Genomic DNA, 14,212 nt, shown 5'->3' with positions numbered 1-14,212 from the left:
CGCGCGGAGCTTCTGATCGAGGTCGTGAGTTCGAGTCCTGGAACTCGTGTGAAAAAATAGCGAGTAAGAAGTGATCGGTACTCGAGCTTCTTTTTTCGACCATAAACATGTTGAATTGGGGACCGAAAATTACTGCCGGTTGAAGCCTTTAGCCGGCAGTAATAACCCCTTCACTGCTGGTCTCCGGACCAGCAGTGATAATCGGGGACTATTATTGCCTGTTGTCCACTGTGACTCTAAAATCGACAGTGAAGAGGGTTTTAGAGCCGGCAGTGTTAAGGGTTTCTGCAGTAATGAGATAAACTTGTGCTTACATTAAAGTTTTTACTCAACTGAAGCTTATGAAGAATTATCATGTGGGTTCTAAAGTTATTAATTATACATTAGGAACTTTTTTCTGACCATTTGAATTTACCAACCCGCCTCTAAACCATTATCTGTCAGCGTTTCGTGTGCTACTGTTTCAAGATCCTCTTCAGATGAAGAAATGAATTTAGCTCGTCTCTTGGAACCAGAGATTCCATATAAGGAGAAGAGAATCAAACATATACTTGAAGAGAGAATACTTAAGAAGTCTCAAGCACCATCGAAGAAAGTCCAACTATTTGAAGGACACCCCATTTCAATCGTTAATGACCTCATCACTGAAGACATGGAAAAAGAGCAAGTGGTGAAACTTGATTTCTTTGCTACGAGCTTAGTAAAAGGTAAAAAATATCATGAAGATGAAGATAAGTCTATTGTCCCATGCTCTATAGGAGAATCTTCTTATCATGCATTATGCGATATTGGCTCTAGTATTAGTGCTATTCCCTATGCTTTGTATGAAGAAAGAAATATCAGAATACATAGAGCCAGCAAAGATTAGAAAGACAAAAATGGAGATTCAATTAGCTGATAAAAGTTTTCAAAAACCATTAGGTGTGCTAGATGATATTCATGTTTATTAGGATGATTTGTTTATCCTATCGATTTAGTTGTTATGAATATGCCATGGGATGATTTTGTCCAATTATATTTTGAAGACCTTTTTTTAATACTGTAGGTGGTATTATTGGTCTCTATATATAGAGAGAGAGAACGACTAACCGTATTTTTTTAGAAAATAGATAAACATCCGGCTTTTTGCATCCTTAGATGCATACAGCCTATATTTAATTATTACAATATCCGACATAAGTAGCCAACATCATACAGCGAGGAAACAAAATAAAATTATAAAGTCATAAAGCTTGCAATCGGTAACTACATGACCACCCGTGCTTAGCGAAGAGCTTCATTGCCACCACCTCCAGGATATGACAAACCGACAGAAACTCTTCCCTTTGATCCTCCTTGTGAAGCAGCATCTAGAACCTTAGCCAGTAAGTTCCTATCAAAAGTGCCTGCATGAATGACATGATTTTTTTTTATGAAACACTATATCATTACGACAGAGCCAAATTGCCCAAAACATAGCTGATATCCCAACTAAGATTCTTATCTTTTTCTTAGCTCCTATCTCCCTAACCAAGTACCGATCATATGTGACATGTTTCTTGGTTTCTTAATCCCTAAAGCTATTCTAATTATATACCAGATAGTCTTAGATAAAGAACATTCAAAGAAGAGGTGCTAGATAGACCCATTATGATTAAAAAAGCGCACTTAAGGCTGCCCTTTTAGTTTCTTTTGGTTGGGTTATCTTTGGTCAAAATCACCCAATGACCTATGTACCATAAGAAAATTTTTATTTTTAACGGGAGCTTTAGATGCCAAAGCCACTTGTTTGGGATACTGATTGGTTGGTTTAGCATTTGTTTGTACATCGACTGGACAGTAAATTGTCCTTTCACATTCAGATCCTAATTGTAAATGTCTCTATCATTAGAGAGCTGGATATGAACAAGTTGCAACGTCAATTGTTGCCATTCAATCAATTTGTTCCCAGTGATTAAGAGGTGTGCTTCTCATTACTTCCGCTACTATGACATGTTTATGTCTCACTACCTGGTATAGCAAGAGATAAAGTTGGCTTAGCGGGCATTTACCTAGCCAAATATCATTACAAAAGCGAGTTTACTTCCCATTCTGTACTTGAAAAGACCCCCATTTGAGAAATTCATCTTTAATTTTCATTAGACCAGTCTAGAAATATGAATCTCCTGGATGTCCTTGGACTTGTGTGAGCGCTTTGGAGCCAAGATACTTATTCCTGAGCAGTTGTTGCCAAACCATCCTCATTAAGAAGCTTAAAAAGCCATTTGCTTAGGAGGCAGATATTCTTAACCAAAATGTTGGTAATTTCCAAGCCCCCTTGGTCCTTGGGTTGGCAAAGAATATCCCAACGTGCTAGTCTATATTTTTCTTGTGATTGTCTCCTTGCTAGAAAAATCTGGATCGTAGATAATCCAGCCTTTAAGGATCCCCCGTGGGATCTCAAAGAAAGCCATCATGAAAATTGGAAGACTATTGAGTATTGAATTAAGAAGCACTAATCGACCTCCAGCTGACATCTTCTTCCCTTCCCAACTGCTCAATTTCCGTTCGAATCTATTTTCAACCCCTTTCGTCACTGTTTCTTAATTTTTGGTGATGTATTGGAATGCCAAGGTATTTAAAAGGGTATGTATTAGTATTACACCCAAATAAATATGTATAATGGTCTTCGCAATCCCTTGCCTCACCATAGCAGAACAACTCACTTTTGTGGAAGTTTATTTTTAACCCTGAGATCTGCTCAAAAACATATAGGATGAGTTTCATACTCTTAGCCTGTTCCAAATTATGGTCCATGAAAATAATAGTGTCATCTGCATATTGTAGCATAGCCAGACCATCATCCACTAAATGTGGGACCAAACCTATTATTTGTCCATCCCTTTTGGCTCTTGGTATTAATATTGCAAGCATATCTGCTACAATATTAAAAAAGATAGGTGATAGGGGGTCACCCTGCCTTAAACCTTTGTGCGTTTAAAAATAGGGGCTAACCTCATCATTGACTTTAATTCCTACATGTCCTCCTGACACAAAATTTTGGATCCACTCACACCATTGTTTGGAGAATCCTTACATTCGCGGAGTTTATTGAAGAAAAGGTCATTTCACTTTATCATAGGCTTTCTCAAAATCAAGTTTCAATATCACATCATTCTATTTCTTTCAATGTAATTCATGGATGGTTTCATGCAAGATTACTACACCCTCCATAATGTTTTGTCTTGGTATGCAGGTGGTTTTTGTAGATTTTATTACCTTTTCCGCCACAGTACCAATCCTGTTAGTGCCCACTTTAGTGAATATCTTAAAGCTGATATTTAACAAACATATAGGACGTTACTGTTGAATCTTCAAAGCCTCCTGAATTTTTGGGACAAGTGTTATGACCCTAAAATTAAGACTATATATGGCCAGTTGTCCCTGGTGGAAATCAGAGAACAAAGCCATGAGGTCACCCTTGATCAATTCCCAAAAAACCTGATAAAATTCACCAGGGAAGCCGTCAGGGCCTAAAGCTTTATTGTGCTCCATCTGAAAAATCGCATACTTCACCTCATCTTCGTTAAAGGGTGCTGTAAGGATTTCATTTTCTTCATCACTTACTTGAGGTATATCATTTATGCATGACTCATCCATTGCAAAATTATTATGCTTCGGCTTGCCAAATAACCCCTTGTAATATTTCGTGACATACTTTTTGAGATCAGCTTCCCTAATATAGATGTTGTTCTCATCTTTTAATTTGTATATTCGCTACTTTTGGTGTTTACCGTTGGCTACTAGTTGGAAGTATTTAGTATTATTGTCACCCTCTAGTAGCTCTTTCACCTTGGCACGCTGGTACCATTTTAGCTATTATTCTCGCAGTAAATGTGCGAGCCTTTTGTTGAGGTAATGCTTAAAGGCCACTTCATTAGGTGTTAGTGGATTTATTTTCACTTTTTTGTCGAGCTCATCTATTTTATTAGCCACTGTTTCTTTTCTTTCTTTAAAATTCTAGCGGTATGCTTGGCCCAACCCCTCAAATATTGTCTAAGGGATCTGATTTTGTTTTGTTATTTTTCGATGGCATTGGTTCCCGATGTTCACTTTGCCAAATATTAGCAACCATGTGAAAGAAACCACTAACCATATGCTTTGGCAAAGATAAACTTGATTTCCCTTTTTTGTAATGTGCAACTAAACCATATTGCAGGGAAGGCGCTCTAGAGAGGAGTCTTATAGATCAAAAGAGCCCAGGGAAAGACAAAGAAATAAAAAAGCTATGACAACATACTTGACGAAACACCTGAAATAGATGCAACAGCTGAAGCTTTAGGGAATCTCACTTGAGAAGATAGAGAACTGCCAAAGTTGGAACTAAAGCCACTCCCTGAAGATTCGAAATACGAATTCTTAGACTCAGCTAGAAATTATCCTGTTATTATTAGTGCTCACCTTTCAGCTCGAGAAGAATACAAGCTTTTGGAAGTTTTGCAAAATCATCACAAAGTTATTGGATATACACTAGATGATTTGAAGGGAACAGATCCGTCTATTTGTATACATCGCATACATATGGAGGAAGGAGCTCAACCAGTGGTAGATCATCAACGCCTCCATCCTAAGATTAAAGAAGTTGTAAGAAAAGAATTATGACATCATCTCGAAGCATTCCGATAGTAAATGGGTGAGTCATGTTCATTGTGTTCCTAAGAAAGGAGGCTTCACTGGTTCTTGCTAATGGAAACAATTAATTAGTTCCTACGCAGACTGTTACAGGATATAGAATGTGCAATGATTACAGGAAGCTTAATAAAGAAACTAGAAAAGATCATTATCCTTTACATTTCATTGATCAAATGTTAGAACGTTCATCTAACCATACACATTTTTGCTATTTAGGTGGGTACTGAGGTTCTCAAATTCCAGTTCATCCTGAGAACCAGGAGAAAACTACTTTCACTTGTCCTTTTGGTACATATGCCTATCGCAGAATGCACTTTGGTTTATGTAATGCTCTTGCTACTTTTCAGAGATGCATGAATGCTATTTTTGCTGATTTTGTAGAAAAAATTAGGAAGTGTTCATGGATGATTCTTTGCTTATGGTTCATTGTTTGATAATTGCTTATATAACCTTGATAAAGTTTTACAAAGATGTGAAGAAGTTAATCTAGTTTTAAACTGGGAGAAATGTCATTTCATGCACTACCACAGTCTGGAATTTTCATGAGGGTCGACAATTATCGTGAGAGGCCGATATAAACCGCCAAGAAATTAGGGATTTCTGCACGGCCGTTGTGGAACCCATAGCAGCCAACGCTGCGCCGGCCCAGGCTCTGGGGGTCAATGAAGGCCTTGTTATCACGACGCATAATCACCACATGACGTCCACGGTCGACCAGCACGCAACGGGGCTTCCGGCCCGTCAACGTGAGGCCCCGCTCGTCTACTCCGACTCTCCCCTTGAGGTGGACCTACAGGTCATACCCTTCCCAGATGGGTTCCGGACCCCCAAGCTGCCTAAATCCAAGGGCGATTCGGACCCAGAAGAGTTCACTCGCGCATACGCCCTGGCCATCGAGGCCAACGGAGACAGACACACCACCATGGCCAAGTATTTTCCTCCCGCTTTGGAGGGGGTAGCCCTCCGGTGGTTCTAGGCGCTTAAGCCCGGGTCCATCTATACCTAGGCCCAACTCAGAGACTCCTACTGCAACAACTTTTAGGGTACCTTCATCAAGCCAGTGACCTCAGGGAGCCTATATGCGATTAAGCAATAGCCCGGCGAGACCCTCTGGTAATACTTCTGGAGGTTTGCCCAAAACAAGGCTCAGGTAAAGGGCATTTCAGAATCATCAGTCATCGATGCGGCAACCCAAGTCCTGGCCTCCAGACCTCTCTTCGATCAGCTACATCGACGCTCGGTGCACTCGGTGAGAACCCTGATGTGCAAATTCGAAGAATATGCAAGAGCAGGGGAAGAGTGGCTCCGTCGGGATGTCGCGCTTCTCACCACGACCGCCAGTGTCGAGCACGAAAAGCCGGCCTCGCTAGCAGGCTCCTCGCATGCCCCGTCGTCTTCATCAGCAAAAAGAGGCTCTGAGGAGGTCGAAGGCTCCGGGGTGTGAGGGCCCCAGCAATGACAACGGTGTGGCGTTCACAACATCGCCCAAACCCAAGAGGTTATGAACTCATCCCTTTCCAGGGGGGCGCGGTTGGGGATGCTTCAAAGCCTTCCCAGAGTGGCAGTGTGCACCAGGCCGACAACCAAATGAGGGATACTGGTGCACTCTACACAGGGCAGGAAGGTCCCACAACACCGAAGAGTGTTGGACCCTCATCACCTTTCGAGAATAATACATTGAGAGATAGACAGCATGCGCAGCGGGGGACAGGGCTGGCGATGAGAAGCATGGGGGTCATAGGCTGGCAGCAGGTCACCAGATTGACCACCTGTCCTTGACATACCATCCCCCACTGGCTCTACCTCCGTCGCTGCCACTGCCCACGGTGCAGCATGTCGACGAGGGGAGTCATTCTAGACACATAGTCCTCGCCATAACGGGAGGAGGACCTTCCGATGGCTCCTCAAAATGGCAGCAGTGAGACTATTCGCAGGGGGTCAACCACGTCAGGGGCACCAGCATCCACCACCAAATCCCTGGATGGGTTGAGGCCCCGGTGACTTCCACCCATAATGATGCTATGGGTGTTAACTTCCCCCACACCGATGCATTGGTCATCACCACTAACATCGCCGAGGTTGAGGTCCGGAGAGTGTTGGTCATCACCACTAACATCCTCTTCGCACATGCCTTCAACCAGCTCTGCCTTCCACAGAGCCGACTCTCCCCGGCTCGAAGGCCCCTCCAAGGATTCAATGGGGTTCCCAAGGGTCCACTAGAACTACCAATCGCCTTTGGCTAAGGCCCTGCCATGCAGACCAAGATGACCACCTTTGACGTCATAGACACGCCTTACACCTACAATGCCATCCTAGGCTAGGGTACCCTTAACAATTTCAGAGCAGTCCCCTATCACAACTACCTCTACGTGAAGATGCCGGGGCCCCAAGGGATGATTACTATCCATGGTGATCAACACCTAGCTAGGCGCATCGAATACGCGCACTCAGCCCCACTCAACAGCCGCCACATGCACAACATGGCCGAAGGCCCCCTCGAAGACCCCCCTCCGGCATGCCCCGAGCACTGGGCCCCTCTGAAGCCCTGACCAGAGGGGGATGTCAAGCACGTCCCATTGGGTATGAGGAACCCTGATTGAATGTTCCAAATTAGGGTAGGCCTCACTCCGAGGCAAGAAGACCAGCTGGTAGCCCTTTTAAGGGACAACTCTGATGTATTCGCGTGGTCCCCGTAGGACCTCCCCAGGGTAGATCACCGCATCATTGAGTATACCCTCTAGGTCGACCCGCAGGCCAGGCTAGTAAGATAGGGGTTCCGCAAGCTGTCAATTGAGCAAGAGGAGGCTGCAAAGGAGGAGGCCCAGAAGCTGCTGGAAGCTGGTGTCATTCGGGAGGTCATCCACTCAGAGTGGCTCTCAATTCTTATCCTGGTCAAGAAGCCTAATAGAAAATGGCGTATGTGTATCAACTTCACAGCGCTCAACAAAGCCTGCCCTTGAGACCCATACACACTCCCTCACATAGACCAACTGGTGGACTCCATCGCTGGCTGCGAGTTACTAAGCTTCCTGGATGCATACTCCGGGTACCATCAGGTGTGGATGATCGCTGAAGATGAGGGCAAGACCAGCTTCATCACCCCCTTTTGGGTGTATTGTTATATTCGGATGCCTTTCGGTCTCCGGAATGCCAAGCCACCTTCTCCCACCTAGTACAGAAAAATCCTAGAGCAACAATTAGGTCGCAACGTGGAGGCCTACGTTGCTGATATAGTCATGAAGAGCAAGCTTGAAGCAGACCATATTGCGGACCTTCAGAAAACCTTCAATAGCCTCCAGGCCACCGGCGTACGGCTCAACCGGAGAAATGCATCTTCGGTGCCAAAGCCAGAAGGTTACTGGGGTACCTCTTTTCCAGGCGCGTCATCAAGGCTAACTCTAGCAAAATCGGTGTCATTACTGAAATGGCACCCCCCTCACCAATCCAAAGGACGTCTAGCGCCTAGCTGATCACCTGGCGGCCCTCAACTGTTTTCTCGCCAAATCCGTTGAGCACATCCTTTCATTCTTTAAAACATTGAGGGGCTCTGGGACATTAACATGGATGGCAGAGTGCCAGGAGGCCTTCGAGGCCCTCAAAGCTCACCTCTCTAACCTCTAGACGCTCGTCATACCTCTTGCGGGCAAGGGACTCCTCTTGTACATATCTGCCTCTACCTCCGAGGTGAGAGGCATACTCGTACGAGAGGAGGAGATGGAAGGCCACTCTATTCAGAGGGCAGTTTACTACATTTCGGAGGCCCTAACCGATGCTAAAACACGCTACACATAGCTCAAAAAAGTGGCATATGCCCTTTGATGGCCTCCCGCAAACTCCAGCTCTACTTACTCGCTCACAACATCACCGTACCAACTTCATACCCCATGGGCGACATGTTCCGAAATCAGGAGGCAATGGAACGCATAGGAAAATGGGCTGTAGAACTAGCACCCTTCGCGGTGAAGTTTGTGGCCCACACGGCTATTAAGTCATGGATCTTGGTAGACTTCATCGCCGAGTGGACTCCCTCAGCCAGAGGACCCCCAGAGGCCCCACCCGAAGACATATGGACAATATACACTGACGGAGCCTATGGATCCAATGGCACAGGGGCAGGAGCTATCCTCATCTTCCTGACAGGTCAGCAGGTGGCATTCATAGCCCTCTTGGAGTTCAAGGCCACCAACAACATTGCCGAGTATGAGGGTGTCCTCCTCAAGCTTCACAAGGCTCAGGCCTTAGGGGTCGCCCAGGTCATTGTCAAAATAGATTCATAGGTTGTTGCCAGGCATGTTGATAAAAGCTTCCAGGTCCGGCATCTGGAGCTAGTAAGGTACCTCGATGCCATTCGCAAGATCGAAGGATTCTTCCAGGGAATCTCAGTGCGAAGCATTCCCCATGCCGACAGCCATCAGGAAGACGCCTTGGCAAAATCCGCATCTAGAGGCGGGGTCCTCCCTTTCAGGGCCTTCTTCGAAGTCCTCAACAAGACAACAACAGGTGGCTCCTACGAAGCCACCGCCGCCGTCCTACCCATTGGTCCTCCGGACTAGAGGGCCTCCATCTTGTCTTTCCTAAAAGGAACAAAAAAATCTGATGGCTGGTTGAACTCCAACGTATCCAATGCCGCGCCAGGGGCTACCTTTTGGTAGACATAGTCCTTTACAAAGCCGAACTTTGCAGCCCCTTCCTCCGATGTGTCACTAAGGAATAGGGGCCAACCTCCTAAGGGAGATCCACGAAGGGCTCTACAGCAGCCACCTCGCACCCCGTGCCCTGGCAGACAAAGCACTCCGCTAGAGGCTGTATTGGCCCATTATCATGGCTGGCACATAGGAACTCGTCTACACCTGCCAAGGGTGCCAGTGGATGGGACGCCAGAGCCACCGTCCTCCAATCCCGCGATAGCCAATCACTCCCATTTGGCCCCTGGTGTGCTAGGGGATGAACTTAATTGGGCCACTCCCTTGCGCCAAGGGAAACCTTCGATACGCGTTCATGGCCTTGGATTACTTCTCCAAATGGATCGAGGTCGAGCCCCTTATAATAATCACATCCAAGAATGTCCAGAAGTTCTTCTGGAAAAATGTCATATGCCAATTCGGCGTCCCACGATACCTCACTATCGACAATGGGGCGCAGTTTGACTCCAGCCCATTTTGCGAATTTTGCACTCAACTTGGTGTTGATATGTGCTTCGCAGCGGTTTGTCACCCACAGTCCAATGGGGCAGTCAAGCGTGCTAACGGCAACATCCTCGCTGGACTAAACTGATGCCTCGTCGGCCTCACTAAAGGCGGGTCGAAGAGCTCCCAAAGGTGTTGTGGTCCCTCCGCACTACGGTCACCCATCCCACCAGGTTTACCTCATTTCATCTCCTATTCAGCGACAAAGCCATGACACCAGTAGAAATTAAGGGACGCTCCCTCCAGGTCCACTTACCAGAAACCACCGGAGAAAGGGAGGTATCCCTAGACCTTACAAAGGGCACGAGGCTTCATACCATTCAAAACCTCGACCGCTATATCATCGAAACCAAGGCTTGGTACAATCCTAAGGTCGCACCATGAGCCTTCAAGCCCAAAGATCTAGTCCAACGGCGAGCATTAGCTCTGGGGAAGCTGCGCAACAAATGGGAAGGGCCCTACCTCATCCTTGCGTCTAACAGACCAGACTCCTATCACTTGGCAGATACGGAGGGGGGGCCCTCGAGCACACCTAGAACGCAGAGGCACTCTGGAGGTACTACGTGTAAAAACAGGGAGCTAGCAGAGCACCTCCAAGAGCACATGTACATGCTAATAAAAATTAAAGACGTGTCAGACATCTCCAAGAGCATCTCCAAGAGCACATCTTCAAGCCTTTCAAAACAACAAGTCATACATCCAATGGGGGATGCCCGGGATAAAAAAACAAAAAAACAAAAAAAAAGAGTAGGACAATCTGAGGCCCTAAGGCTGGCACCATTTCAGACGTAGCGCCCCGCCTCGAAGACTGATGTAGTAGTGCCTACCATCATCTCTAGCTTCCTCCTCGTCCTTCTCCTCCTCATCAATCTCCTTCTCTAGGAGATTCTAGTCAACCTCCTCTTCATCATCAGACATGTTGACAACCTCAGTCGGAGGTCAGCCCGAGGTAATCGAGAGCAGCCCCCTATGCAGGGAAGGCAGGACAATGGTGCCTGGCTATAGTTCAGCAAGCAGGGCCTGGAGATCACCTGCCCTCAGTGGCAGTATAGCCGAGAGGACCGGCGCCGGTGTCGGCGACAAGTCACCTCGGCCATTTGTGCCCGCAGTAAAAGGCGACACCATACGAGTTGCAAAGAAGAAATCTCATCTTACTTAAGGCCAGGAGAATCCCAAGAATGCACCTGGCTTATAAAGCCTCTCCCGATGAGTCCAATTCAAGATCTAATAACAAATGGCCACATAAATGCCCTAGTTTTTTGTGCATGCATCCCATCACACTTATTACCCAACCTACTTTCGGCACATGCAAGTGGCAGGTGATGCGAAACCCCAGGAGTCAAATGAAGTAATTTCCCTACGACAGCCTTACCCTGTAGTAGGGTTTCAGATGTCCAGAACCCATGGTGATTTAACTCACAGCTCAGACCAATTCTACTGAAGTCAGACACACTACCTTCATCACATCCATCAATTACTTACAAGTGAAGACACATCGCTACCTCGGCACCTCGAAGGCATCAGCCTCAGTCGCATCGAGGTCCAAACCCTCTGCCACTCGTGTCGAGGTCCAAACCCTCCGCCACCTCGAAGGCATCAGCCTCAGCCGCGTTGAGGTCCAAACCCTCCGCCACTCACGTCAAGGTCCAAACCCTTCGCACCTTGAAGGCATCAGCCTCAGTCGCGTCGAGGTCCAAACGCTCTGCCACTCGCGTCGAGGTCCAAACCCTCCACCACCTCGAAGGCATCAGCCTCGGTCGCATTGAGGTCCAAACCCTCTACCACCTCGAAAGCATCAGCCTCGGTCACATCAAGGTCCAAACATTCTGCCACTCATGTCAAGGTTCAAACCCTCTGCCACCTCGACGGCCTCAGCCTCAGTTGTATCGAGGTCCAAACCCTCCACCACCTCGAAGGCATCAGCCTCTGTTGCATCGAGGTCCAAACCCTCCGCCACCACAAAGGCAGCAGCCTTGGTCGCATCGAGGTCCAAACCATCTGCCACTTGCGTCGATATCCAAACCCTCCTCACCTCGAAGGCATCAGCCTCAGTCGCGTCGAGGTCCAAACCCTCCGCCACTCAGGTCGAGGTCCAAACCCTCCGCCACCTCGAAGGCATCAGCCTCGGTCACATCGAGATCCAAACCCTTCGCCACTCACGTCAAGGTCCAAACCCTCTACACCTCGAAGGCGTCAACCTCGGCCGCATCGAGGTCTAAACCCTCCGCCACTCGCGTCGAGATCCAAACCCTCTGCCACCTCGAAGGCATCAGCCTCGGTCATATCATGGTCCAAACCCTCCGCCACCTTGAAGGCATCAGCCTCGGTCACATCGAGATCCAAACCCTTCGCCACTCGCATCGAGGTCTAAACCCTCCGCACCTCGAACACATTAGCCTCGATCGCGTCAAGGTCCAAACCCTCTGCCACCTCAAAGGCATCAGCCTCGATCGCGTCAAGGTCCAATCCCTCTGCCACTTGCATCGAGGTCCAAACCCTCTGCACCTCAAAGCCATTTGCCTCGATCGCGTCAAAGTCCAAACCCTCCACCACCTTAAAAGCATCAGCCTCGGTCGCGTTGTCACACCTGGTTTTAACGGCCAAAACCAAGTGTGGCTTATGTGTGCCCAGGAAGTTTAACACACATAAGGATGTCATGGGTGAAGTAACAAAAGCAATATTTTTACTTACAATCGTCAAACTCTTACACAAAGTCTTCACCTAAACAACTCAACTAACCAATCTATAACTATTAAATGACGGCAGTGGAACGAAAGCATCGGCGACCATGCAATCCACAGGCACCGACTGGAAGACACGCTCCTAGAACACCAGGTCGTCATCTTGAAAGTCTTGAAAGTCTTCCACTGAGCAGCATGTGTATTGTGGGAGATAGCAAGGGTGAGCACATGGAGTACTCAGCAAGTGTGGGAAAAATAATGATATGCAGGCTTTCAACAAGAATAGGCTAACACATGGTATTTTTGCGTAAATGCAAGTAAAGAAAACATTTTTGGACTCAAAAGCATTAAACAGTTGTTAAGTGAATGTAACCCAACAATCCATCATCTAGCATACAAGGTTCCCCACCCTGCATACCACAACCGTCTAGTACTCCCTGTACTAAGACCAGAACCACACCATCTAGTACTCCCTGTACCAGAACCAAAACCAATCCACCATCTAATCATGTGAGGATCCAAGTCTCTCATATCCGTGAGCACGGCTGTTATAACAGTTTTACACTCTGCAGAGGTTGTACAACTTTCCCACGAGTCGTGATTTCATCACCTGCAAGCAGATGACTAAAGTCTCCATGTTGCAATGCCGGTGAAGCACTATACACACGCCAGTGGTGTGTTGCCAGGAGATCACTACGAAGCCTTTACACAGAATCCTCCCAGTATGTGTCACCAACACTCCAGGTTTCACTGCTAGGTACTACCACCTAGAAGCCCCCTCTTGTGCCATGTGGTTTCTGAGAATTACCTTCTCTCATCCACGCCTCCCCTCTGGCCCACACAACACTGGAAGAACCCTAATTAATCGGCTAAGCTTTCCCATATCAGTCTCGTGTTTGTACGGAGCTTCTCGGGTTGTTGCTCCACGAACCGGTCCTTACTTAGGTCATTTGAGCAAACACTAAACCAACGTCATAACCATGACAACCATCAAAACTACCTTGCTCAAGGCCTAAGGTTCCATGTTGCTAGACCATTAACCAGTTAACCACTATTGTTGCATATGTTCATTAGTCAAGTATATGACACTTCCCAATATCTCAAAAGCATGGCTAAGCAATCTACCCATAAAAGACACCTAACCATAAACCATCTAGGTTCCAAGGGATGATAAGGGAAAATTTAGGCAAAACCCTAACATAGGTGACTACCCATCATATTGACAGATATTGCATGCAGTTTTGTAAAACAAAATATTTAAAAACATAGGTTCAATATGATCAAAGACACTTGCCTTCTCCTTGCTGCTGCTCAGTGTATTCTTGCTCCTGGTCTTGATATTCTTCAAACCAATCCGGGGCGTTAACGACTAATCGCACAATAACCGGCAAAGCACACAAATAAAACATACTAAGAACAGAGCACAAACCAGAGAAACAACAAGACAAAGCCTATCTAGAAAGATAGAGCTCAGAGAAATGAATCCATCGGCGCAATAATCGCTTAAATCGGAGCTACGACGGAAAAGATATGCTAAAAACAAGATTGGGGTTTATTTTAATTAAGAAAAGGACTTAATTGTAATTATGGAAAAGTATAGGGACCTTATTGTAAAAATAGAAGGACCTATTTGTAATTATGAAAAAGTTCAGGGACTAAACTGTAAAAAGATAGGGGCTTTTAGGTTATTATAGA

Source organism: Phragmites australis, chromosome 14 (genome assembly GCF_958298935.1).
Source record: "Phragmites australis chromosome 14, lpPhrAust1.1, whole genome shotgun sequence".
Classification (NCBI taxonomy): Eukaryota; Viridiplantae; Streptophyta; class Magnoliopsida; order Poales; family Poaceae; genus Phragmites; species Phragmites australis.
Note: the sequence above shows the minus strand (reverse complement) of the source record.